General features: G+C 43.0%; 1 protein-coding gene across 3 annotated transcripts in view; it reads left to right on the top strand.

The window, feature by feature from the left end:
* CAMK1D (calcium/calmodulin dependent protein kinase ID) overlaps positions 1 to 27101 on the top strand; it is a 218910-nt gene that overhangs the window by 131576 nt on the left and 60233 nt on the right. The gene's annotated exons all lie outside the window — the stretch shown is intronic.

Here is a 27101-nt window from a genome sequence, read left to right as displayed (position 1 = left end):
AGCTGACCTGGTCCTCCTGTCACATCAACCTGGCAGGAAGGCAGGAAGGGGCTGGCAGATGCTCATAGTGCTTCTATTTTTACCTCATTCTGAAATCAATTAAAAAACATGATTTGAAGTTAAAATTTCCTCCTACCAGCTCTAGCCTCTCTCTTATTCAATTGTGAGATCACATCAAACAAGATCAGAACAGACAGACAGGGCAGAAGGGTAAACTACAGCTGGGAAGAGCCAGATGTGCCATAGGGAAACCTGAAGCATCTGATAGAGGCAGTTCTGGGGTTAAATACCCCAGGGAAAGCTGGGGGCTGTGTCGATCCCTTGTCTATTGGTAACATCCAGGCATGACAATGTTGTTAGAAGTTGTTCTACTGACAGTGTGGGAAGAACATGGTTTTTGTAGCACATGTTTCAGTTCAGAGTGCTGTAAAAGGACTTGTACAGGAACATCAGTGTTGTACAAATTCCAACAAACCAGCTGGATTGTGGGAAGTACTAGTTTTGTGATCAGTTGCTTTACAAATCCTTGATTTTGTTTAATCTCTTTAGAAAAAAATAAATCGATATTATTCCTTCTTATTAGCTTGTTCAATGTAGTGTAACTTTCACTTTCGTAAATTCCTTACATCCAGATCTTCGGGTTATCTGAAATGTAGTTCTGTAATCATAGGTGACACTGAATATATATCTGGGTATAAATTTCTGCTTGCTCACAGTTCAACACTGACTAGGGAATTATCCTTTCTGTTACAGCTGTGCTTGTAAACCCAGCTAACTAATTTTCCAAGGGCCAAGCATTTTGCTATTCCAGAGGGATACAGATTCACTGATACCCACCAGGATAAGAAGCCATCAGCTGGAAACCCGTCAGCATGCTTTGGGGTGGCTGCTCTGAGCAATCCCCAGCCTCAACAAAGAGCTGGGCCTTGTGTTACAAGGTAGACCAAGAGCACTAAACTGAATGCAGGGCATAACCTTTCTGCAAGTTCTTGGGAAAGGGCTGTGTTATCCCCAGGTGGAGAGGACGAGAATGCCAGGGACTCACCTCATTGCTGTGGGTGTCGCATGAAGGATGGTGCAACCTCTGCACTGCCTCTGAACTTTCATCAATAGTTGAGTTTGGGATCAATTGGCATCAACAGCTGGGCAGCAACTCTGCAAAGCCCAGAAGGCTCAAAATCCATTCTGCATGCCTCTTTTCACGGATTCCTCTTTGGGAGAAGGCATGTACAGATAATTTCTGGTTTCCAAGGTAACACCAACTTGTTGATACAATAGCTGTGAACCAGTGCACAGCATGAAGTATCTATTTGTTTACATTTCTGCCCTATTTATTATTAGATTCCTTGTGGGTTTTTTATCTTCTCATTTTTGTGTATTTCTCCTAATCAACACAACAGTTGCCAACATTTAAAACTTGGGTTCTAATATGAAGCAGAAGGGGTTCTGATCAAGCAGCTTTCAGGAAGCAGCATTTAGAATATAAAAAAAAGGGTGGGTAAAATCAGGGCCACTCAAAGGTCAGTATCATGGGCACAGCAAATCTCAAATCCATATGCCCTTCTCCCTGGGTCCTTGCTTGCTAAGTGAACTCTAGCTAATAGTTTCCAACGGTTATTTTGTGTCATGGACAACATTTTCATTACCAACCTTTAGAGCACTCCTTGCTATGTTGTGGAAAATCCACGTTACAGCCTTTGTGCATCTCGCAGCACCTCTGTGGTAGAAGGCTTTTGGAGGTAGACCAAGCCTCTCTGTTTATGTTTGTCCTTGGGTACATCTACTTTTCCATGAAAGCCACGCTTGTTAGCAGGCCAACTTGAAGCATAAATATCACACCTTGTTTATTCTGTCAAAGATATGGGCAAGTAAAGGTCTCAGTGTCTGTGCTGGAGTTGGAAGGAAGGGAGATTAAGAGGCAGCTGTCCGTGTCTACTTGACACTTAATTTGTTCCTACCAGGCCCCCTGGGAGCTCTTCCCAGGATTACCTAGCTGTTGGTGAATCTGTCCTGTGTGTTTCCTGGCATGTCCATGGGGAGATAAGATCTCTGGCTTTGGTTTCACTACCTTGTTTTCACATACATTGTATACAAGCCATCGCAGAACAGTTCAAACTGAGAGGTAAGACCAAGGTACACCAGATGTTCAGGTTGGAGATCCCCAGATTTGACAACTCAGAATTTTATGTGCTGTCTCAAAGCACTATCCTGTCCCTTAGAAAGGGCTGGACTATTTTTTCTTTATTTATTTTCTAAAAGTGCAAGATATTCCAACCCAGTGCCTCTAATTTTGGCAAGATTGTGGACAATTCCTTGCTGCCTGTCACTCCAAGCGGTATTGCTCAGCTTTGGTATGAGGTGGAGTTAGGGGTGCATCTACAAAGCAGAATACAGATGTAGGACAATCGCTACCTCTCCTGTGATGATTCTGCTAAAATTTTGCAGGCAATATAGAAAAGTGTTGTAGAACATTTGTCTTATTTCCATGACAATAATGTGCTTTCCAACCAAGAAAACACCTGCTCCTTCCCAATCTTGGATTTCCTATAGTACTGTTAAGACCTACACAGGCAACAAAGACAAAAACTAAAATGAAACTCTGAAAGTTTCATTCCCTCTGGATGCTGAGATTCCCCAGAGGATACTGTAAAAAACGGGGGGAAAATGCTTTCAGAAATAGAAGTTTTATGAAACTGTATTTTGGTATAATAATAAGCTCTGTTAATGAGCAGTTACAGGATTTTTGGTTCCTGTTGTTGCCACTTGGTAAGAATTACCATATCTCCTAATCGATCTACCTTATTTCATCTTGTCAGTACAGGGAAAGATCATGATAATCTGTTGTGGTTAGTGTCGTCAGATACTAATGTTTCATTAGCATAATCAGCCTCTTTGTGTATTGATGATTCATTTTCTGTGTCCTGGAAAATCTTGCATAAAAATGGATTTACATAAACACATGGAATCATTTGAGTTGGAAAAGACTTTTAAGATTATCTAGTCCAACCATTAACCCAGCACTGCCATGTCCACCACTAACTATATCCTCAAGTGTCACATCTACACATCTTTTAAATACCTCCAGGATGGTGACTCCAGTACTTCCTTGGGCACCATTTGCCAATGCTTGACAACCCTTTTGGTGAAGGAATTTTTCCTAATATCCAATCTAAACATCTTTTCCATCTGAGTTTTATGGGTCCATTTGCAAACGCTGTTTCTGAAGGTGCTGCCTGGGGAGATCGAAGCAGATTCCCAAGGCTTGGCTCTGACTTCATCTGTATTGTTCACCTGCATTGAAGCATGAAGCAGCAAAGTTTGGTTTCCCAGAGACTTTTCTGTAATCTACACTGGTCAAAGCCACAGGAGCTGGGGCTGCTGCCTCTCCAAAAGGATATGGGGCCACATTATAAATCGATTAAGGCAGTAATTTCATTGTTCTCCTTTATTCATCCATATTTCCTTAAAATATTTAGGAACTTAATATTTTCGCTATCTCTACCCTTCTATCAAAGCTGGTTGAAGTTCACCTAACAGGTCAGAAATTACTAAGGGCTGGCAAGTTGGGATGGAGAGTCATTGCTTTGCTGCCTTTGGAAAACAGGCTAAAAATGGGCCCAAAAGGCACCTCCAAAACTTACAGAGCTGGCTTGGAAAAGCGTGCAAGCAATGATCAAACCAGAAGACCCACCTCTGAGTATCACTGCATTTGTTTTTCACAGTCAAGAACATTGCCAAATCCAGAGGAGTTCCTATTAATACTAGGATCTAGTTAAAGAAAGTGAAAATCCTAGTCCCTGTCTGGTATAGCTTTCCACTGCACTGGTGGAGCTGTGCTCCCGAAGAGTACATCTGATCCCCTCAGTAGGACGACTGCTTTACCCAGATTCTGTTGGCTGCTGGTTCTGGTTCTCCAGGGTATTTCCCGTGTGATGTCTTCTGAAGCTTTGACATCTCTGCTGAGAACCAGTTTTTAGGGTGAGCAGCCTGGTTGACCCAACCCTGAAATGTTTCTCTTTACATTTACAAAAAAACCCAGCCCAAACCGAGCCTAAACCCTGACCTTGGGGTTTTTCCAGCTTAGTCTCCTAACTCTGTTGAATTATTCAGATGATTTCTTTCACAGAAAAGCCAAGATGACGGAGGCTCCTTCCTGCAGGGTGCAAGTCACGCACGGAGGAGAGCCCTGCCCACAAGTTCGCAGGCTCAGAATCCCAGTGTCCCATTCCTGCTGTTTATCAGCTCTCCCCTGCCAGACACAGGTGCCTCATAACCCTGTAACACCTTGGGAGGCAGCTCAAACAGGCAGGTACCCACCAGTTCTAAAATCTGCAGAAGTTTTTATTATTACCGGAACTACGCTGCTTGGGATTTTGCCTTTCAACTCCACGTTTTGCTATTAAGTAAGTGGAGTGCTGAGCTGTGATTAAGTGCTGAATTCCCTTTGTTTTTTGAAAGCCCAATGCCTGAGTGCACTCCAAGAGCAGCCAAGCATGGACGGGGTATGTAAGTGACATTTCAATGAAAATATTCAGCCTCCAAGAAAAACAACAGACAATGGAGGGAAGTGCCGTGTTTGCCAGGTTCCTTAAGGAGTCCTGCAAGGACTCCCTGTGTTACAAAACAGCAATCCCGCACGCCAAGCCGCTATCGCGTCAGGATGCTAATTAAAGCAAAACACAGATCTGCCACACCACATTCCTTAGATGAGGTTTATTCCCATACTTGGGGGGTGCAAAAGACAGAAGGAATTATCTCTGCACTCACAATGGAATTTATATCACTGAATCATAGAATGGCTTGGGTTGGAAGGGACCTTAATGATCACTTAGTTCCAACCCCCCGCCATGGGCAGGGACACCTTTCACTAGACCAGGTTGCTCAAAGCCCCATCCAACCTGGCCTTGAACACTTCCAGGTTCAGCATCCACAACTTCTCTGAACAACCTGTTCCAGTGCCTCACCAATGAATGATAAAAGCATACTGTGTTCTTCAGCAGCAGAAAACACTTTTGTCCAAGAATCTGAGAGAAGCCCCTCAGCATCACTTTTCTGTACAGATGGTGTGTTTGTTATCATTATTAGTAATGACAGTAATGGTAACAAGAGAAACACCACCATTAATGAAGAACACTGATGACTGTGTGCCAGGGGATTCAGTTTGTTTCATAGTACAGGATGGAACATCAGCTGCGCACCCACAGACTCTGTCCTTCTTTATTTCCAGCATTCCTGGTTTGGATGAAGTGTCTCAAAAGGCTCAGCCCAAATTAATGCTTGACATCCATTGAAAATACACTGGGTATGTGTCAAAACCTTGCATCCCATGCTTCGTGCACCTCCTCGTGTCCCACAGGAGTAAGATGTGTAGTAGATTTATGTGGCAGATGGATCTCATGGGGTTTATTGGCTAGGACACTTAATGGATGGGCCATGGAAAGACCTATTCCCAATTCCTGGTCAAGCAAATACACATGAATTTTATATTAATCAGTTATTGAATAAATTGTTCACTTGGTTTTGGTGGGGCTTTTAGAGCAAATGCTATGCAAGAAGTACAGCGCCAGGGAGGCTAATGCACACCCTCTCAAGCCAGGAAGGAGCCTGAGAGGTGCCAAGGGAGATTTGCTTGGATTTTGACACAACTAAGCAGAGACTTATGGGCTCTGGTTAGGCAAGGCTTCATTTCCTCAGAGCTTATGGAGTGAAACATCAGTGACTTGGGCAAAACAACATTTGCGAGTCTGCAGTGGAACAAGATATGGCAATATCTATACACTGTGTTGAAAAAAATCATTTGCTGCTTCTATAGACAAGAGTTTTTTGAACTGAGGGAAGTGTGTTGTATAGAAGGCACAGGGATGGATCCAGCTGGTGAATGCGGAAAGCAAAGTGGGACAGCAGCAACAGGGCTGAGCATGTGTGACACGACTGGGAGCATCAGACCATGATCGTGGGAGAAGCACTTAGGAAAATGAATCCTGGGCCCATCACAGCCTTCAGTATGACCATATTGCACACATGGGCCCAAACTGCAGCGCTGGGGTGTTGGATTTTGAAATTGCCCTTATTATTTGGGCACGGGCAACACAAGTTTTTCTTCCAGCCTATTTCTAGTGCTTAAAGCAGCCAGAGCACATTTTATCAGTATAGCTAAAAAAAAGTATGCCTTATCGAAATCTCCGAAGGCATATTGACTAAACAACACAGGCAACCCTGCGAAAAGGCTAAAGGAGTTAATCTCAGTGTACTTTAGTACTTTCCCACTAGAGCTTTGCAAGCTGCTGACCACATCATAAACTAGCTCTTGGCATCATGCCCCTGGGAACTTGGTGGCAGTTATTAATCCAGCATCAATTTCACATCTTTTCCTTTGTGGAAAAAAAGATTATTATATCAGTTGGGTTACGCTGGTGAGTGTTCAATATGAAGGAGTATCTCCCCTTTTCCAGTTGCTGAGAGGTTGTAAGTAGACTAGGAAAGATTAATGTCAGAGTAGAGATAAGGACATGGGCAGATTTGTTGGTAACAGATTAATAAACCACAGATTGACCACCAGAATGGCTTTTAGACACCTGTAATTGTTTGGATTGTGTGTGATCCTGAAGTGTGAATGGGCTCATTGGCTAGTTCTAGCTGTCCTCAGCACTTTAGTTTTTCTTCTTTTTTTCTGGCTATGGGCAGGACTTTTGGTAACTCCTAGTCCCCATGTCTTCTCCAAACACAGCACCTTTTCCTGGGAATGGCACTGAGCAGCAGTTCTGTTGCTTCCTTGTGCTGTTTTATGTGTAAAGGCTTCAGCTCTGGGTAGCATTTTAGAGTCCCTACAGCAACAGATGAACGATGAGAATCTTCTTCATCTTGGAGACTATGAAAGAGTTTCTCATGACCATTTCCGAACTCACGTTTTGTCACCTTCAACAGGTGTAGACAATTGTCAACATCCTTGTTCCAAAGCTTGCACTTATTTTTGTTACCTTAGTCTAAGCATCCCAGTAAGGACTCATTAGCATGCCAACACTGAGGGCTGGGCTTTTTTCAAAGTGCCATTCTACACCTGATGGAGAGTGATTATCTTTTTTCCCTGTAGCCTTGAGAATAAAGAGGTAATGGAGAAACATTTTCACATTTTCACTGAACAGACAGCATTATAATGTTTCCTTTTACAGAAATGTGAACAGTTCAGATGAAAATGGATTTTTTTCTTTAACATATCTATTGTTGCAAAGCTGCTGTTGTCAATCAGGAACACAAGAGTTTTGGCTGAAATTCAAAATAAACCTTGTTCTAATGTATTAATCTTTAAAGTTACAGAAAGAGTTGAAGACCTCATAAATCTCTTAGTTTTTCTGTGCTAGTGATTACAATGTACAAGTACTTTTGGAGAGTTATTTGATGTAATGTCTGCTCCACAGCAAGGGCCAGTACCAAATCCTTAGGGTAACAGTGTGTGCCTTGATTGGGCTTTTTTTACAACAATAGAATTTGGCAGCACCAACTTGAGTTTATTCCTTCAGCCCACCAACAGTTCCCTCACTAAATCCCCATTTAGGGCTCCCCGTTGCAGGTAGGCATGGGGGTGTGTGTGCCTATGTTGTATAGCTTGGTCTGGTATAGGCAATTCATGGGGCAGCAATATAAGTCTGCCAGTAATCCTGTATAATATCGCTCTTTCCCTGAGAGTAGGAGTGAGGCTTTTCTCTCCAAACAGCAGGAAGGTGGCTATTTAGAGCCATAGCAATTTTCTTTCAATTTTGTTGGCTTTGGATAACCATGTCCTTCCTTTCATGCTTTGCCCAGAAGTTTCATTGCTGGTTACTTGATGTTCATGTAGTCACTGAATGAGTCTTTTAGATTTGGTTCTGCCTCTCTCAGTACCTGATAATTTACACTGTGGTGCACTGAAATCAATTAAATAGCTGGTGTTTAATTCAGGAGGAAGGGACTTTGCAGCAAAGCATATAATAAATGTTAAATCCATATATGCCACAGTGTGAGAATTCATTATGATACAGTAGGATTAGAATCCCTCTCAGGCACAAGGTGGAGGCATTCTGATTAAATGGTTACACTCATTTAAACAGAAAAGGGCTTTCATAACAACCTGGAAAGCTTTGAAGTGAAATAATATGGTGGCATTGAAGCAAGATGCAGAATTAACGTGGGTGTTCACAAGTCCGTTCTTTTACATGGAAAACAGTATTAAAAGTTTGCTTCTGGAGGGAGGTTGTACAGACTGTGGTGAAGAGGACAGTAGGAGGCTGGCGAGTGTTGCATGTCAGTGTGTTCCAGAAGACGTTTAATGAATTTGTGGCAAAAAATTAGGCTCAATCTCCCAAACATGCTTATAGCTCAGCTCCAACCTCTGTTCTAGGTTGTGTAGTCAGGTAGGTTACTCTGGTCAGGAGTCTGTGACTCCGGAGTCAGTGCTGGGCTAACTTGCAGTTATGTTCGCATTGTATTATCCAGAATCTCACAAATTCTAGAAGAAGAACCCATTAAGCAGGCGAGGATGAAACATTATCACCTCATTCATATTCACGCTGAAAGAAAAGATATCTTGCTTTACATTTTGTCTGTGCTTGTCCCAAAAACTCTACATAGGGCATATTTTTAAAGCCAGGGAGTTTCACAGAGTTTTCTGGAGCTGGGCTGGGGGTGAGGGTCCTAAACATGATTCTGAAAAACCTAGAATTTTTAATGGAAATACAGGTTGATTTTTGAAATCCTGTTTTGACTTCCTTTTGCAGTATTGTGGTTACCTCCTCTTACAGAAACTATTTTCACAGGACTGCAGAAGTTCTTGCCATAGTTTTCTGCTTCAAACATTCTCTCTGGAAAATTATTCAGTGGAAAATAAATGTGGAGGATTTTGTGTTTTTCTTTTATTTTCTGAAACAGTGGTTATGTCTGCTGTAGCCAAACTTTTACTTTTTTAAGCATTTTATAGAAAAAGAAAATACTGCTGCTGGTGAGCCTTTCTTTGATGCATTTATAGAACATGTGCTCATTTCATTCTGATTCATGCCACATGGTTATATCTTAGCCTATAAAGGCCATTTTTTTCTCTTAAATTGGAGGGAAAGAGTGTTCAGAGACCAAAATACTTATGTCATCTTTTCTCTTCTCCAAGACAAAATTCCTTTTTGGGGCTGCATGATCCTGGCTTAGCTGTAAAAGGCTTTCTCTACTAGTTCTGAAGATGTTTTGGAGAAGTTTGGTGATTGTTCTGTCTGATTATTCCATTGATTAGGAGCATTTAACCACTCTGTAATTTTATTTAATTCATCCCTAATTGATGATACTCTAAGGAGCACTGATATTCTTGAGTGAGACGTAGTGGAGCTTTTAAATGTCCATGTGTCCCTGAAGAAAGAAGATACCATTCTCTAAAGTGCATTGTAGTGAAAAAGGGAGAAATACAATTTGAAATCCACGTTTTAAGACCTACATTAACATAGAGGCAGCATTTCTAAAACTTGGTCTCAGCATTCTTAATATTAAAAATCAGGTAGAAAATTAAAATTCATGCAATTATTTTTGTCTGCCTTAGGGGTTTTGCCATTAAAACTCTGCCATGAGTCTCCTACAGCTCCAGAAAAAGGGTTATTCCTTCAGGAGAAACAGAGCCAAGCATCCATCCTGCCATCATTATGAAGTTTCTTGTTGTGATGGTGGTGTTAGATATATTCAGTCCTAAAGTTCCTGGTCACCCTGCTGCAAAAGGTTACCCAGTGCCAGAGGACAGAAGTGTAACCCTAATTAAGTGATACTAAGCAGAGAAGAAGTAGATTGCCTCCCTCTGGTTGCTCACCAGTCTTATCTGCAGGAATATTTCTTACTGCAGCCCAGGATCTTTCACAGAGATTAGGGTTTATTTCCCTGTAAGGATGGGGCAGGACCGTTTACAGAAAGTGCTTCTGACATTTTGCTTTTCGGGGCTGAAAACTCTCTGCCAGAAGCTTTTAAATTTGCTCTTTTCAGACGTTTTTGCAGCTGTATTTGCCGTATAGAGGTCTTGCTTCCCATTGGTGCTGTCTTGCCTTATTTGAAGGGTGGCAAGGGAAATGTAGGTTAGTTCTCTGTCACGGAGGATTGGGTCACCACATCAAATGTATTTTTAAAAGCAAATTTCCTGGGAAAAGGCATTTTATCTTGCACTCTCTTCCCTCCACAGATAACGTGCTTGCAGTTGGGAGTCCCTTTCCCTGCTATTGACATGTGACCACTGTCAGGAGAGCCACATTTTGGGGAAAGACCATTCTTCTGATCTGTCTGGCATTTACTTTTTAATGGAGCAGGAGTGAGGAGTACTGCCTGAGGGCAGGGCTGCTGCCAGGAGCAATTCACACCGAGCTGGAGAGAGGTGCTTTTGAACAGTCCCTCCTTTAATCCTGGTCTCACCTGAGCTGAATTAACTCAAGAAATTTGCTACTGCAATCATGGCTGTGTATGTCCAAAAGTTTAAAGCAAAAAGGCAACTTTTTTGCACAACATCAAAGGCAAAAAAACGAAGTGGGGAGGAAAAGAAAAATAAAAAAACAACTTGTATGGCTGCTGTCTGTGTGCTCAGCTGAAGGTCTAGACCTTCCCTTTGGCCTGAATATCCTTTTCCCTGGAGTATGCTGTGAAATGTGACCAGGTGATACTCATATAATAGATTTTCACCTGTGGCTGAACTTTCCTGAGCACATGGCTGTTCTCAGCCTGCTCCACTTCTGTGTATCTTCACCAAGGGGTTTTCCCTGCCCAAGGAGTTTTGCTACAAGTTTCCCTTGTTACACAGGTGGACATACTGCTCTCCAAAACTGCAGCAGCATGGTGTTCCAGAGACATCCCAGGCGGGACTGTACTTTTTATTCATTTCATATTCTGCTGTGGGTCACCTACGGCCAGTCTGCATGTTACAATGTGGTAGAAAAAGTAGAAGCAGACACAGTATCTCAGTGGTAGGTGCTCATTAGGCTGTCCCTGATGTGCTGGGAAGACTGAGTGTATCCTGCTAGAGGAACTGTAATATTCTTCTGTAAGCTAAAAAATGTATCAGTGAAGAGTGCATAAAGGATAGGTCTTTTTATCTATGGAAAAGTATTCTATTCTATCCTGTTTACCCGCAATGTGTAACAGGAACCAGGGGCTGCTGCTCTCAAGAGTCTTGTGAGGGTGTTTTGTGGTTAGAGCACACGGATCTGAAAATCTGGAGTTCTTGTCTTACTCTGTCATTGATTTACATTGTGGTCTCAGATCACTTTGTCTTCTAATTTCCCTGCCCACAGAAAGAGAATACTTTTCTAATTAATTCTGGGTAAGATTAATTGGGGTTTTTTTGTTTTGGTTTTGGGTTTTTTTCTCGAGTCAGTGTTATACTTCAAGGACTAAGTTGTTAAAAGAAATTAGAGTACTGGAATCTGGCCTCTGGCTTTGTCCACTGAGGAGCACTGTGGTCCATCTGTGAATGAGTAAAAGTGAATGGGTTTGTTTGCTGGGTCTTAGTGACTATTTTGAAAAACATATTCAGGCATGCTTTGACCCCCTGCAGTGTTTCCCTGGGTACCCTGCGCTCTGCAGTAGCCGTGCAGTGGCTTTATCCCTCCTTCCCATCCATGTCTGTGCAAAAACCTCTGGAGAACATAACCCAGGCTGTGTGGTGACTCAGTGTAACAGCATGACCAGTGATGGCCATCATTGCATAGATTTATTTATCCTTGTGACGTAGATATGTGGAAATCTAAAGCAACAGACATATGACATCCAAGGTTAAAAATCCACTTACATAAAGCCAGGATTTCACCTACTGTGCATAGATGTGGGTGTACCCAAATGCATCATACTGGCGATGGAGGGGAACAAAAAGAGTCATCAATTAAAATTTGGTAAGAGAGAGCTATAAAGCAGCAGTTTAAACCCAAGCTGGATAGAAACTGAACAGCAGGATCCTGAATTTTAATATCCATTTCTTTATGCTGCAGGTAGGTGGAAGTGGTTATTGCAAATAGGGGGATGTAGGAGCAAAGTGCCAAAGCACATGGTACAGCAGGCTGGCTCCGTCACCTCCCTCAACTTTGGGGACTGTGATTCGTGCTCCCCCTGTGCAGTGGGAGTGCAGTGTGACTGGATCTTTGTGGAGGCAAGGTGATCTGGGAGTCCCCAGTGTGCCCAGGTCCCCTCTAAGTTGAAAAGAAAGTCACACTTATGCCTTTTCCCCAACTCTCCCTTGTCCATGTGCAAAGGAGCGAGCTCAAAGTGCTGGGTGTCCCAGGATACGTTACAATAGCGAGTAAGAAAACTAGTTATCAGCCCAACGTTTGAAATACTTATTGTGGTCAAAAACGAACACCAGAAAGGGCCTTTGGAGGAGAATTCTTGGGGGCATGAGATTAGACTTCATATATAAGCCTTCTGTGTGCAGGAACTGGTCAGGAGAATGGCTGGCTCAGCGTGAACCAGGAGAGCGTGCCAGTATCCTTGACAGTGTGGGCAACTCTGGGGCAGTGCCCTGTTTCTGTTCAGGGACAGACCAGGCACAGCTACCATGTCTCTCTGCTCCTCCTTTGGGAGGTGGAAATAACAGCCGTGTGGATGCTGTGAGCATAAACGTGTTAAACTCTATGACTTTTTGAGATAGTATTATCAGTTTAGGCATGTAAGTGCCTCAGACAAATATATTGTACAAACACCCAGTGGATTAAAGTATGACTTTTGACACAGTGATATTGCTTAAAGACTAGTTTAGTTCCATTGCAAAGGATTTCTCAAAATAAATAGTTTGAATCCTGCCCCCCCTCTGCAAAAATATGGTCAGTGTCACTAAAAAGAAAAGAATTAAAAAAGAAAAGCAAAGCATCTAAAAGAATTCTTCTGATTTGACTTTTTAGATTTCAGAGTGGAACACATCAGTTCATCCATTAAGTGTTGTGCTGGCACTGGTACTGGTCTCCATCACCCTGTGGCACAACTCACTGCAGAGCTTCTTCCCAGCACACTCTTTTCAGAGCTTTCTGACACAATTCAAACTTCAGCCTGTCCACAGTCTCACCACTTGCACGAACATGAGGGTCTTAGAAATAGTTTGCAGAATTACATTCTGACATCTAATTCGCACTTGGGGATGCCAGCCCTTATTTAACTACAGGTACCTTTGCATGGTGATTTGGCCTCTCCCAAGTGCAGGACAAGGAGAAGAAGAAATGGAGAAGGAAGCAGAGCTAGCTGCAGGAGACCTGACTTGAGGTTTGAGACACTCTCTTGTGTACCCTCAGCCATGCATACGCCACACCATGTGGCTGTTAATGTGAAATTTACTTCCTTGCTATTTACTTAATCTATAGCCTCTTGGTAGTAAATTATATTCTTTGCCTCCAGGTCCTATTCTTGTTCCTGTTCCTGATGAATAGTTATTTGCAAGGCAAAGGAAATATATACTGTTTTTATTCTATTTGGGCTTTGAATGCATAAAATAGTCCTTTTTTTCAGTCTGAACATGCAAGTACCCTTTAGAATGTGAATATTAGCATTGTGTTCAGAAAACATATTTTCTTTCCAAAGCATTACTTCTAATGTCATGACCCATTTTAGAAAATTCAACATTCTTTATGTTTTTCAGAGAAATTCCTAAACAAAAACGTGTCCTACTTTTTTTCATATTAAATTCTCGCTCAGTAGATAGCATCAGGTTCCAGGGCATCCTAGTCTTGTACAAGTAAGTTGTGAAGCCTTTGCCCTGTAGAACTTGTTGGTACAGAGAGGTGCAAAGCAAATACAATTGCTTGTAAGCTTTTACTTCTGGCAATATGTTCAGAATTTCTTTTAAAAACTCTAAAATTATATTTTCTGATAAATTCATAGAATTACAGAAGGATTTGAATCAAAAGGGTTGTTTTAAAGATCATCTAGTCCAACTCCCTCTGCCACTGAGCAGGCATGTTTCACTGGATCAAGTTGCTCAAACCTCCATCCAACCTGACCTTGAACACTTCCAGGGTGGGACATTCACACCTTCTCTCCAGCTCTCTTGGAAGCCCACTTTAGGTGTTGAAAGGCTGATATAAGTTCTCCCTGGAGCCTTTTCTTCTTCAGACTGAACAACCCCAGCTCTCTCACTGTGTCTTCACAGGAGAGGTGTTCCAGCCCTCAGATCGGTTTTGTGACCCTACTCTGGACCCACTCTAACAGGTCCATGTCTTTTCTGTGCTGAGGGCTCCAGAGCTGGACACAGTCCTACAGGTGCTCTCTCATGAGAGCAGAGGAGAGGGGCTGAATCCCCTCTCTCGACCTCATGGTCCTTCTGATGCAGCCAAGAACAGACTTGGCTTTCTGGAATGTGAGCACACATTGCCAGGTCCTGTCCAGTTTCTTATCCACGGTTATTCCCAAGTCCATTTGTGTCAATGAGCAACAGCTCCAGTAACACTTCTCCTCTGGTTGGACTGTCTGTTGCCTTGATTAAAAATTTATCCTCAACATGCTCCGAGAGTCTTCTGGACTGTTTACAGCTTTCTGGCTGCTTTTGCAGCAGATGTCAGGGTGGTTTAAGTCCCCTGGCAGAATCAGAGCCTACAGCCATGGTATATCCAGTAGCTGAAGCAAGGACACTTCATCAACATCCTCCTCTTGATGGAGTGGTCTGTAGCAAACACCAACCATGAGGTTTCCTTGGCTGGCTTGGCCTGCTCATCAGTGTTTTTCAAAGACAGCTCTGTGCAGCCACTCAATTTTTTTTTAACATAGAGGACAACACCACTGCCTCTCTTTCCTTGCGTGTTTACATATAAATAAATAATTGATAATAAAATTTGTCATAAAAATGTCCTATTTTGGACACAAAGAACCGAAGTTTAACCAGCACCAGCAGCTAAATTTGACATAATGACACTTGTCCAAAGTTCTGTCACCAGTTGTTTCCTTTACTGGAGTGAAGCCTTTGCACCTTGGCTGGGATCTGTCTGTTCTTGGAGTTCCTCTGACACACATGACATCTACAAGATTTCCCTTTTAGGCCCAGTCTCCTAATTACGTGTCTGGCTGTGTGGTGGGGACTTTGCTTTGGCTCCCACAGAGAGGCAAGGCGATGGTGTCAGGCCATGCAGGGCGTTCCAGCCAGGCTTCTGCAGATGAATCATCTGAAGGATTGTTTTTGAAAGACTGGGCTCTTGCATTTGATTCACTCTCCTTGGCGAGCTGAAAATAGCCTGCATTGTTCTCATAATCCTTAGCAACTTAAAAACTGCCATAAATTGAATACATTTTAATCTTTACCTACAGTGAGAAAAGAAGCTAATTCAGTTATTCCTGCAGTTCCTTAGCTAATGCTAATTAACTGGTGGCTTTGTATTTTTCCAGCAGTTTTCTAAACATTTCCATTATTATTTCAATGAGCCCTTTACAAATCTGAGACACAGTGAATAGATGTATTTCTCCTGTGTGCATTGGTAAGTCCAAGAAACATGCTAGAATATAGCTGTCCAAGAAAGAAAGACCCACTCCCACAAACTCATAAATCATAGATTATCAAGATTCATAATCCTCCGAATATGATTTTTGCAGGGAAGTTGTTTACAGTCGTGTTATAGAACAAAAATAAATTAAGATGATGTTGAGAAGTGATACCACACATTGGTGGAGTTGTAGGGTACATACAGGACAGAGATTGTAGACCCACCAGACGTAACGATTACGCCCGAAACTGATCTGGATGATTGTGAATTTTATCTTTGGCTATTTTGAGTACTATTTTGAGCTACACTTGCTTTATTTCCCCTGAAATATGCTCCTTCTCAGTTGGGTTGCAAGTAATTTCGTGAATACTTACATGTGCTCAGATAAATTGTTGAAAGCCCTAGGGGGGGTAACTTCAGCCTCATAATATTTGCTTAAAGGGTTAAGTGTTGTAGTACACTTAGGAAGATCATATCTCAAATGACTGGCACAAGTGACCACACATGTTGTGCAATGCAGAGGAAGCACCATGTGTGTGTCTGCATAAGGGTAAATTCTGCCCTCCAAAACTTGGGAATGGTTGTTCTACATGGCTGTTTTCTGGCTACAGTGATCCAGTGCTTACTACCAGTTTGAAAAGGGATTACAGTTGTATCTTGAAACCACACTTACCCAGTGATTTCTGCCATGACCTGGCTCCTGGGCTCAACTCTGTTGAGCAAAGATTTGCCTCTCCTATCAAAACTTTGCATTAAGCAACAGACTGATGAAAATTAACAACCACCAAACCATCTGGGACCGTTAGATAACCTCATTTCACATTCAGTAAGGAATACCCTCCTCCTTTTACTGCACAAACCAAATGCCTCAAAGGGATCTTCAAGGACTGTGTGGAGAAATGTGACGACCCACGAGACTGGAAGCAAGACAGGACTAGTGGGATGAAGGTGGTGGTGAGCAGCACTGATCTGCTTTTCGTGCAAGGAGTAGGTGTCAGCTCTGACACTGCCTGGGGCTTTCTCAGCCCTGGAGGATGAAGAGACTATGTGTCCATGCTCACATCTAGGGGCACAACATACTGTGGCTGAATTCAGCTAGAATTTTTCTGCTAACTTTGATAGAATCAGTCCCATAGGTCAAAGATTAGGTTTTGCCTCTGGATAGAGCTGTAATAGTTGGGAAAAAAAAATCATCATTGCATGAGATGGTAGAGGGCTTGTGATAAGACAAGGAAGTAAAAACTACCTTGCAAACAAAATTCCCAGGTAAAATAGCTAGAGGAAGGGTCGGAGTGGAGCAAACCTGCTGCTTACAGCAAAGAACTTTTTCCAGTTCTAGCTGGCTTAGGTTTGCTGCTTGGCTTTTCCCAGTTCAGAGGGTCTCACAGCACAAGAAGGACCATGTTGCAGTCCACTTTCATAGCATGGCACTAAGAGTGTGAATTGCATGACCTGGTGACCAGTGTGGGAAGCCAGGAGGTGTTGGAGAGAGATGTAGTTGGCTGAGTTGTAGTGGATCCGAAACAGAGCCAGGGTGTGACCTAGGAGGGGATCCTGGAACCTCAGGCATTAGGTGCTCAAGTGAGTGCTTAAGCTCATTTCCTGGCCTTTATTTAGTTGGCATTTGCAGATGTGTCCTACATCTCCCTGCAAACAGAAGGAGATCCCTAAGTCCTGAAATTGGATCTGCATGGTCAGATTCTCAAGCAAATCCACAACCTCCATGAGATAACCTGCATGTCTCCTGTCCCAGCCAATTTCAGGATTGGGGAGGGGGGTCTTAGGGCTGGACCTGGTGTTTCTGGTCCTGCTGACTGGGCTAGTTGCTTCCATACCAGGGCAGAGAGGACGTTGCCGATCCCAAGTTAAGCGTAGCAGCTGGTGGGTAGGAGTCAGTGCTAAGGCAGCATCCTGTGCTTCCCTGGTGGTGTGAAGAGCTGCTCGGTGGTGAGGGAGGGGAGGAGGGAGTATGTTGGGAGGAAGCTGTCACGGATCTGCCTCTCATTGCTGCTTGCAGTCCTACGCTGGGTGAGTCAGAGCTGGCGGGAAAGGCGAGACACACAGGTGGTCTCTGGGAAAAGTCCACACTCAAAAAGAGGTTTGTGAGGAGGAGAGAACCAACGAGACCCCCAGTCTAAGGTCTGCAAACCTGAAGGGCTGTGCCTGGTGTTACAGAGTGGATGAGGATGAGGAGGACCATGCTGGAAGGCTGTGGTGTGCAGGTGTTGCCGTCTCACACCCCTGAACCGTGAATTTGTCATCGTGGTTGGCTCCTGGGAGGCTCAGCCTTCAGCACGGATCAAACCACCACGTTCAAGCTGCTGAGAGCAAATCAGCAAGAATGGCACAGTCTCCAGCACAGCATCCAAGCAGTTTCCCTTCCTTTCTGCCCTTCAGCCCTTGCGCTGTGGGCTCGCTGGCACTCGCACGGCCATCCCAGCACTCAAACACTGTTCTGATCAATAACTGCTGCACAATTTTGTCCATCAAACTTTTGACTGTTGCCTCTGATGTTCTGCAGTAGCTACTTAACATGTTTTATGTCGTTCTCATTCAGATGGGCAAAGCCAAACAGGGTGAACTTTGAAATAAAGTTTATGTTTGGCAATAATCCAGGGAAGAATTAGCAAAGACTTCAAAGTTAAATTTTCCAAGATAGCATGTCAAGCCATTGAATTTCAGTTCAGCAGCATGCTGAAATATCTCAAGATGTCTCTCATGATGTATTTCATTGTTTCTTATAATTCGAGTAGTAGGAAAGTGATTAAAAATAAGACTGCATCCTTCTGTTTCTCTTTGATTCACTGTCTGAAATTTCAAGATGTTTAAAAGGTATTTATACTCATACATTTAAGCTTCTGCAGTCATTTGTTTTACTGTGCAGTTTGAAAGTGATTCTGTTCAGCAATTAAGGTCTAAACTAAATTGTCAAACACACCAAAGGATATTTGCATATGTTACTTACGGCATCCATTTCAAGCTGATTTCCCAGAGAGAAACATGGATCTTTCTGTTCCTTCCCCACATATTTCCTAATAGTTTTTGAACCATTGGCTAAGTAGAGATGTACCTTTTGGAGGAGTAGAGTTCTTGCATGTAAGTGGATCCCTATGCATTTTGTGATGGTATCTCCCTGCTAAAGAGAGATCCTACGAGTGCCTTCAACAGAAGGAAATACGTATTCTGGTGAGGTTTGAAAGCAGTAGCATGTGCTCCATAAACAGCTCAGCGTTTCCCAGTGACTGAAACAGAGAGGTGTTTCCTTTTCCAAGTATAGAGTGGTTATTTTGAGGGCTTGACAGGGGAATGTAGAGTTTCATGCATCACCCACAATGTTTGAAAAAGCATTAGGATATTGAGACTATCTGAGACAAGAAGTACAGAAATGAATTTAAGAGGCTGGCAGAAATGCCTGGGGAGAGTTTAAAAGACCTCAAGAGGTTACTTTGACCGAGCAATGGTGAATATGGGATACGTTATGCACAGTGTGTGGTGGATGGAGGCTGCTAGTGGAGAGAAACTGGCTGCTGTTGGAAAACTGTGGCAGACCTTTTCTGATTACTCACTGTGAATTCAAGTGTTAGAGAAGTCAGGAGATATTTCGTGCAGCTCTGTTAACCGGCGGCAGCAAGTATGGCTCTTCAAACCCCTCTCTTTCTAGGGAAGAAACATCAGCAAGCCCCTAGTCTAGGATAAACCATGCTCTGGAAGGACATTTAGGTTAATGGCTTACGTGTGCATGTGGGACATTGCTCAAAACCATTGAAGTCACTGTGAGTTTTTCCATATGCTCAAGTGAGCTGTGATTCAGGCTTGCTGAGGTGGGGAGAAGGATGTATCCATTTTTTTCAGAGAAAAACAAATACCGGCTGCAAAAACTTCTGTTCGGCAAGAAATTCCAAGGAAAACTTTGGAGCTCATCTCTCCTGTGACATTATGTTATGGTAATTTTAGCATATTCTTTCGAATTTCAGAAGGGAGGAACATGGTGCTCCGTAAACAGTTCAGAGGTTCCCGGTGGCAGAGAAGAGAGTTGTTTGTGATTTTGATGATGTGTTTTCAGACACCCTCAGAAGGAGGAGAAGGAAATCCTGATGGGGTTTACAGTATAGCAGCAGTGGTGATTCCAGCAGTAGCTCACAAAGGAGAGCAGGAGAATTTGTGAAGGGTCATGTTGGGTGCAAGACCTTAGGAAACAGCCGCTCGCCCAGAGGATGTCAAAGTTTCTGTGTTGATACTGATACTGAGACATCCACCTCAGATTAGGCAGCAATGGCATGAAAGGAGTAAAAGAATGAAAGAAAAGGAAATTGTTATGATGAGTATGAGGACAGACTTTCCTAACAGTTGAAGTTATCGTCTGAATGAAGTGTGAGCAGAGCTGTCACTCAAAGCTGAGCAGGATAGAGAAGTGGGGAGCAATCCTGCAACTTCAGACGCAACAGTCAGACTTTTGATGGACAAAATTATGCAGGAGTTTTTCTCCCCACTTCTGGCTTCTGCAGGTTGAAATTGCCTCTAATGCCAAGAAAATTAGAGGAGAAACTGGATAATATTGCCAATGTATTGGCTACGGTTGCCCTAGGTCAGTAATGGGCCACACAATGAATTTCCTTATGAAATTTTGCAGAGTACATTTTGTGTTTTAGTGATGGAACAATCGACTCAGGTTGATTCTTCTCTGGAGAGTAAGAATTTTCTAAGTTACATTTATCTTCTGTTTTTACTACATTTTATAAATGGCTTTGTTCTGTTTTCTTTTTCCAAATAGGAAAATTCACTGTGTAAAAGAAAATTCTTTCAAGATCTAATCTGAATATAGTAACTACTTTTGTGCAAATCTGAATATAAACTTAAGAATAGAGACAAACTAAATCTCTTGAGGATATTACATCAGTCTCAAAGTTAATAAGCTGGAAGAGAATGCATTTTAGATTTTATATTAACTTCCTTCAGACTAGGAACCATTTTTCCTTGCACTTCAGTTTCCATCTCATTAATTTATTAATAATTAAACACCTGAAAAATAAAAGATCTGTTATTTCTCATGCAACGTCAATCAATAGATTTCTAATTAACCAGCCTCAGAGCACCAAGAAGCAGTTTCTCCAGCAACAGTTGCTACTGCCAGCAAATTTTAGTGGGACAAATAGAATTTAACTGTTTTTCTATGCCAGAGCAGAGACCAGAGGCCAGTTGAGATTTTTCTTAGCACAAGAACCACATCTAAGGTGGGACCCTGGGAGCATCTCCAGCATCCTTGGCCCATGTATGGACTCTAAGTGGATCCTGGTTTGTGGGGTGATGTATCCCATCCTCTTCTGGTTGGAAAATGTGGGAGCATGGACAGGGAAAGATACCTGTCTGTGCTCTCAGCCTGACTATGGGGATGCTGGGGTGCTCTGTGCTGAGAGGTTAGTAATGCATGGATACATTGCTCTAACCCTGGAGATCTCACAAGTTCTGGAGCTCACAGATCAGAAAAACAGCAGAAGGAGATGTGAAAATATTTGGAAGGGGAAAATTTGTTTAAGGGCACAGAAGGAGCCCGTGGTGGTGTCAAAAAAGAAACACAAAATTTTCAAAATCTAGTTTTGCCTATTTCCAGCAAAAAACTGTATAACCAGCTACTCTTCAACACTTCAGAAATCTCCTGTGATTTGCTGGCAGAGAAGGTGTCAAAGGTATATTTCATCTCATGATCCTGTGAACACTTTCTGATGTAACTTTGCCCCCATAAATAACCTCCTACACAGGGAGCTGAGAATCACATTCTCAAATTATAGCTCCTGATGTGCCAAGTGCCTCTGAATAAAGAGATCTCTGTCCATGGAAAATATCCCTAGAAACTCTTTCCAGATTTATCAGTGAGCTTTTTCACAGTCATTTAAAATAAATCTTTCCTGGCTGATAACTGGAAGGACAGCCGAGTGTATGGGGTGAAACTGCAGAAGCTCTTTGGCAGTCTCAAATTCTGCTTGCTAAAGTGGTACTGAGGCTCCTCCTGTGGGGATCAGGGAGAAATACAAATGATGAAAATACTAGAAATAAGTAGCAAAAGGAGCTGAGGAAGGAAGAGGAACACCAACTAATTGGTGAAGGATGTCAATGAATCTTTCAATATTCCTGCCAAAAGTATAAAATAAACCCAGTATCTGTCCTCCCCTTGCTACAAACCCTCAGAAATTACTGCTTTGTTTCTGAGCAACTTTTCTCCTCTGTGCTTTTTGTTGGAAGTGGTAGAACCAATTCAGCCTGAAATCAGAGTCCTGGGGGTTTCAGTTTTTTACAGGGAAACACAGACAGATTAATGATGTTGTTTGAGCCCCAGGAAAGCCTTGGCATCCAAGGGTTCAGGCTTTGCTGCCTTCCAGAAAGCAGCACAGTGTTGCTTTTCTGTGGCTCAGGTGTGGCTCCTGCCACCTTTTCTGGGAATGACACCTACTCTGTCCTCCCAGAGAGGACATACTGCCTTGTCACCATCTTCCCCTGCTCTTGGTTAGCCCTTCTCCATAGTTCAAGGGGAGATCTCCATAATTACTAAGGACACCAATGCAATGAAGCTTTGCAAATTTGGCTTTTCTCAGTGTGGTTGAAAAAACAAACCGTGTGGATTTGTTTGTCATAACCCCGGTAATGGGAGTGGTGACCCTGTTCCAGTTGTGATTTATCATGAGAATAGATTTATCATGGGAGTGGAATTACACATGCACTTTGGCCCCACCTGAGCTTCTGTTTAGGAGGTTCTGGTCTGGGACTAAAACTTGCTCAGTCCCTTCTGTGCAAGGATGGAGAGGTAAGGACACATCTATGCAGGAATAGAGAGATAAGGGCCAAATGCCAAGAAGGACTTGGGCATCCAAAATTGCATTTAGTTGGAGTATAAAGGTTGACAATCAAACCTGTCGTAATGAAGACACTCACTCAGCTGCTGCCATCCCTGAGGGGGGGAAGAGCTTCCTAATTTGCCTATTGTTATTTACTCCAGTCTCTGAACAGTAATGAGCAACTCAGCACTAACTTCATTAGCTAAATTATCGAGTCCTTCCTCTGCTGAGCCCTGGAGGAGGTTGGTTTGGCAGCTGGACTCCAGCACACCCCCCCACACCAACCTGGTCCAACAGAGCTGCAGCTCCTGCTGGTTCCAGACCTCTGTCCCAGGACATGGTGCCACATGACCTCCATCCTTTTCATATCAGCTTCAAGAGCCGGTATCCATCCAAACGCTTTGATTCCCTCCTGGAAAAAATTGCCAAAGGAATGCCTGAACCAGCTTAATGCTTAATTTTAGTATCTGGGATTTTTTTTCTTTATTTTCTTTCTTCTTGTTTTTTGTATTTCCAAAGACACAGATGTAGTTTTCTTCCAAAATATGTGAAGTCATAGGGCAAAATGGTGAAGCTTTCTAAAAAACAAAGCATCAATTCCATAGAAATGCAGCATAAGCTTACTCAATACTTCACTTTTCTTTTTCCATCACAGAGGGATTTTTTTGAAACTTTATTCCACTTCTAAACTTGTAAAAAAGATAAAGCAGAGGGAAAATGCATCACCTGTGCTTTGTGGACTGCTCACATTTACAAAGCAATGGCAAAAATCTTGTCTGAAATTCTGAATACTTAAATTTTACTTTCACACATCTTACTATGCTTAATTTTTCTGCTTTTATGCTCTGGGGCAGACAATTTAGCTCAGCATCGAAGGAAGACAAGAGCCCAAGAGACGAATTTTAATTAGAAGGCAATCAAGCCACCAGATGGCTCTCTGATGTCTTAAATCTCCACTTGGGTGAAATAAATTGACTTTCCTTGAAAACAGCGCTAGAGTAAATTTTAAACAATGCCCCAAAGCTGAAACATAAAGTAGTTCTGCATAGTTGTGGAAATAATTTGTAGACTCTGAGGCATTTGTCAGAGTGTTTTATTTGTTTAATAAAAAGCATTAATGTTTGAATCACTGGTTGCTTTAGCACTGTGCCCTATGATCTGTTCTCAGTATGGCTGTTGTTTAAAAATATTTTTAATGTTCGGGTCTAGCTCTACCAAATCGCAGAAGATAAACCAAAAATAAATTAATTCTTCCCAGTTTTCAGTTTCAGTGTTGTGTCCATTATGAGAACAGTGGCGGTTTGTGATCTGAGCCCCCCCCGCGATGGGGGAGGCTGGATGGGTATTTCCCAGGTGGGGTGATGAGAGCAGGGGGACAAGATGACCCCCCCAAATCAGTGAGCTGCGAGGAGAGGTGGAGCACAGCACAGAAGCATGGTTGTCATATAAACTCTGAGCATCATCAGTACCCTAAACCAGGAGAGGAAACCTTCATCAGGGTGAAAGGGGAGAGCAGCATGGCAGAGAGGAGATTGGGAAGTCTGTAATACCCAACTGTATTGGGACCTGCTGAAATCACTCGTATCTATTTTTTCTAGGTGGCTGCATTCATCTTTCCCTGCAGGTGGAGTCCTTCACAGAGTATTTGTGGTATCACATCTTTATCCCATGTCCCATCTGTTACTTGAGGACCTTAGGGCCAAATTCAAAGCTGGTTTATAGCCGAGGGCGGGGGAGAAATGCCACTTGAGTACAGGGATTCAGACTCAGAATCTCACTGCCTTTTTCAGTATGAATATTGAAATTTGCCATCTTGCCTTGCTTGGTGGCTCATGTGCCAGTGTGGACCAGATGCCAGCAGAACTGCATCCTCCCGCCCCAGAGCTGCCCTGCAGCGTTTGCATCTGCTGCTGCAGGAGGGAATATCCTAAACCACAGCTCACTGTTCGGCGGTGGGTTCAGCTGCTGTCTCTAGTTTGGCAGCTCACTCTGAGTTTCTAAATGATCTACATTTTTGTGCCTATAAATAACGAAGGCAGCAAAAATCGTGACTATTGTTGTGCCGTCTGTCTCTGGAGCAAGCCCAGTCTTATGATCTCACTGCTCCACCAAGGAGCTGCTGGGTTTTTTTACATTCTCTCTGTATGGCATTTCAGCCTCATCTCCTGTCTGTGCTCTCGGGGGGTCCTGGTCCCAGGGTGACCAAGAGGGACACTGCAGAAAGCTATGGGTCCCGGGGGCGGTTCTTCCACGCAGGGACAACCCGATTACAGCTGCAATGCCATTTTCCTTTCCACATTGCTGGGCCAGGTTTGTGGTGGTGTCTACATTATCTGTGTGGGATGTACACACCACGGTTGTGTGATGAACACATCAGACTGTCTGAGGCCCAGCACCTGAAGTCTCTTGTACTAGACCCTAGGGAGGTCTGTTCTTGCAAGCTGAGGTGTTTTGGGATATGTTTATTATTCTACAACACTATTGTCAGTTCATTATACTGACAATACCTGCTTGAAACCGAAAACACTTAATTAACATGTTCTTTCTGCTGGATAACCACATCCTTAAGGAAGCTGAACCATGGAAAAAAGCTTAATAATGCAACTTGGTTTTCCATCTTCAGAAAGGGCTTCGGTCAGCTCTGAAAATCAAGTTCAGCTGGTTTTGTGCCCAAACTTTCAGCCTCGGGAGCACTGGATGTCAGGCATTGCCTTGTGGGAGGGTCAGGCACCTCTGCATTCAGGTGGCATTTAAAGCAGGACATTGCAGCACAACTACAACAACAACAACAATTATAAAAAAACCCCAAAATCATAAAAATATCAACTCTGTTTTCCCAATAAATAGTTTATTTTAATGGAGTATTATACAGAGGTGCTTTTAATATGCTGGAATAGCACTGTAACAAAAAGCACTTTAACAAGGGTTTCCAGCCTGGTGCTTAACAGCTGCAAGGGGGGGGGAACATTTGGCATTTCTGTTTTCCTAACCTCATGAGAACACACCGGCAAGATTCCTCTTAATTGAACCCTTAAACTTTTAATGCAACCCCTGGACTGATATGCATTTGCCATATGTTTTACTTAGCGGTTAAATGGTTGACTAAGGCCTTTACTTGGCCTGTTAAACTGAATTGATGACATTTTAATATTGCACAGGGAATACCACAGCCAAATAGAAAACAGACATCTGTGGCACTGAGACGGGTCAATTCTGGCGCTGGGCTGAGGAGCTGGACCGGGGAGCTGAGCTCTTGCAACCAGGGCAGCACAAATAACACAGCAAGAGCACGAGGGCATTTTCGTCAGTGGCTTTGGATGTTCATACCTGGTTATAACTCATTATTAAAGGGCTGCCTAAAACACTTCATAAATCATCAGTGTGAGATCTGTTTTCCATACTGGTCTGTAACAAGTGACTGCAGTGAATGACTTCTTCCATTGCATAAATACACCTAGTTTGGCTGCTGGAGAGGTGGATGTGCTCTCTCTGCAAGACCAAACTCAGCTCGGTCATTTTTCAGTTAGTTGCGGAAGACATGGACTTAAGATTGCCATCTAATAAAAGAATGACAGGCTCAACATATTTCTTTAAAGGGATTAATCTGGCTCCCAACAAAGGTTAAGGGAACAACTGACATTCTTTTTAGTGGACCCTGTTACTGCTCCATGCCATTGTCATCAATAGGGCAGTCGCAGTGCTCAGGAAGTGTTACGGTGCTGAGGGAGTCTTGAGTTCTTTTCTGAGAGGTGGAACACTTTCAGAAGGAGGTATGGAAAACACCCTAAGGTTTAGGGCACTTTCCAAGAGTTGGATCTTGGACTTGGTTCCCCTCTCCTCTTGTCCAGCTGGAGGGGGAAGCAGAGTTTGTGCCCTAATTCCTGGGAGGTTTGCTGCTCGCAGTTGGTTACATGGCAAGTCTTGACCTGTTGGCAGCAGCAGCACCCAGGTTATCCAAACCCTTTGGTCACAGATGCCTAAGTCCCCGTCAAGGGACCTAAGTCCCTTTTCAGAGTTATCCTTCAGTGGCTTGCCCAAGGTTGCAGGGGAGATGTGTGGCAGAGCAAAGGTTAAAGGTTAAACCCCCAAGTTGAAGCTCTTCCCTTGGCCATGCCCTTTGTTTGCAGGGAAGTGCAAATCCTGCCTGTCTCACACTTCCCTGCCTGCTGGCACAAGAGTTCTGAGGAGAATTATGGGGTTGTGTGGTAGCTCTCATATTGTAACAGATCTAAATACTGCAGTAGTATTAATTTCTTTGCCATTTCTTTGTTAATGATACTTTCCTTGGTATGCAGGCAGCCAAAGATTGCCTGATAGCAGAGAGGTCAGAGCATGTAGCTGTGGGTACTTACCCTAGCACTTTTCTTTGGTCTCTTCCTTTGGACCAGTGTAGTAGCAGTTCACTGACTTGAATGCATTGGCTTTGGGATACACAGTGCTTCCCTGACAGTGTCTGGACTGAGAGCACTGATTTAATACCATTTTCTCTATTTTCAGTCTCTGAATCCCTCTCATGCAGAAAAGCAGTCACTGCTTGACAAAAGCGAGGATCCTACAAAAGCTCTCTCATGGGTTATATGCACGTACAAGGCACTGACTCTTTAAAAGAAAGATTATAATAGTGGCATTCCTTATCTAAATGCATGGGGCATCACTTGTCAGATGTTATTGCCAAATTCTGGACACTCGAGATTGCTGTGTAGGGCTGATGAGCCCTGTAGCCAAAGTCTGTATTTTTTTTTTGTCCATGAGTTTTTGCAATGTGCTTTGACTACCATATTAGAAAAAAAAAGCCCTATGTCCGTCCATTTTATTAATTTCCTGTTGTTCTTAGTGTATA

Source organism: Neopelma chrysocephalum, unplaced genomic scaffold (assembly GCF_003984885.1).
Source record: "Neopelma chrysocephalum unplaced genomic scaffold, ASM398488v2 Primary Assembly neopelma1_45, whole genome shotgun sequence".
NCBI lineage: Eukaryota > Metazoa > Chordata > Aves > Passeriformes > Pipridae > Neopelma > Neopelma chrysocephalum.
The sequence above is the reverse complement of the archived record's forward strand: the minus strand, read 5'-3'. Positions and strand labels throughout refer to the sequence as shown.